Here is a 1,650-nt window from a genome sequence, read left to right on the forward strand (position 1 = left end):
GTCCTCAGAGAAGACTTTCTCAGACGGCATGTCACCGCCACCGACTGTCCCGACCGGCGGGAAGGCATTCAGAGGCGCCGGGGCATGGGGCGAGGGAGCGGTATGGGCAAGCCTAGGGCCTAACCCTGTGCTGCCACAGTCTCGTCCACTTGCCTCCCTCGGCCCCTCGAAGTCCCACTGAGCATCCCGTGTCGCCTGGAAGTTCGCTTTTCGGGCAGGAAGAGAACCCAAGCGTACACACACATAGGCCAGAGGGTAGCTCTCAAAGATGGCCAAAGCGCCACGTTGCTGGCTCTGCCCGCCATCATCACTCACATGGCCGCAGGCAACGCGGCAAGGGCGACACGCGGTGCGCCCGGGAAACAGCAGGACCACGAGGCAGCTCCCAGAATACGACCGGTATGCCACCCTTACTTACTCCACCCGGCTTCTCCGACGCTCCACCACCGCTGCTGCCTCAGCCGTAGCCGGAAAGCAGAAACCACGCCTCCGCTCAGCCTCCCTCACCTGGGCGCCCTCTAGGTCTCTAGCGCCCGGGGGCCACCACAGAGGTCCAGGACAGACACGCGCCTGCGCCAAGGCTGCGCACGCAGCTGCTAGGCCCTCGCCACCACACCCCGCCCGGAGGGCGACGCGCGGTGCTGAGGCCCAGAGAGAGCGCTAGGAACGAACGAGGAGGCCACGGAAGCAGAGGGCGCCGGACTCACCACCCCCACCAGCTGCCTGTACCCGCAGCCCCACCTCCTCCTTCCACAGGCTACCAGCATGGGTAGCCCAAGGGAGGAGCGGTGGGCAGAGCAGGAAGAGCAGCACCATTGGCCTGAATGCCCGTGCCAACTGTGGTGTGGCTTAGGTCCAGCAGGGGAGAGTGTCATGACATCCATGAGTACCCTAAATGCTAGGTCTTCAGAAGGGAAGCATTTGTGGGTGCATGGTACCCCGATGTGGGTGAAGTATTCTCTCGCTAATTTATTGTAAACCGTCCTCTTGGCTCCTAACCCTTAGAGGGAACCCGCACCTTGTCATACTGCTAGAGTCCTGGCAGATAACCCTGTGGGACAGGATCCCATCGAGGCGCATCCCTTACTGCACAGTCCACTTCACCAAGGAGCTCACATATACTTACCCTACCAAACTGTTGCTCTCTCTCATTGACCCTCCATCAAGGTCTGCTCTAGCCTGCTTTCTCCTTTCAGAATTCTCCAAGCAAGAAGAAAATACCAATGTTTATTTCACTAGGACCAGCCCTAACCCCACCACCACCTTCCACCTCACTTCAGGGTCTGTATTTCAGGCTTCCCCAAAACTCTCCTAGCCCATAGCTCCGTCTCCTTGGAAGCACAGGAGCTGTGATTACTTGTCAGCCCATAAGTTAATCACATCACATCCTTATTTCAGATTCTGAAATAAGCCACCTTTGAAATTCTAGTTCCTATGAGGCTGGAGGTAAATGGCAGGCTGATAGCCAAAGGCCAGCTCTGTCATCTTTTTAGGAACTTCTGAAGGTATGTATAATGACATTCTTTAGAAAAGGAGAGGTACTTATCCTTATCACCAGCTTTGAGAATTCAGCCACAATTCTGAGACACTAGAAAAATTCCATTCCATATCCTTTTACATTAACAACAATTCAGTTCTGTTTCTTGACGT

The sequence above is a fragment of the Mustela nivalis genome (genome assembly GCF_964662115.1).
Source record: "Mustela nivalis genome assembly, chromosome: 1".
NCBI classification, from domain to species: Eukaryota; Metazoa; Chordata; class Mammalia; order Carnivora; family Mustelidae; genus Mustela; species Mustela nivalis.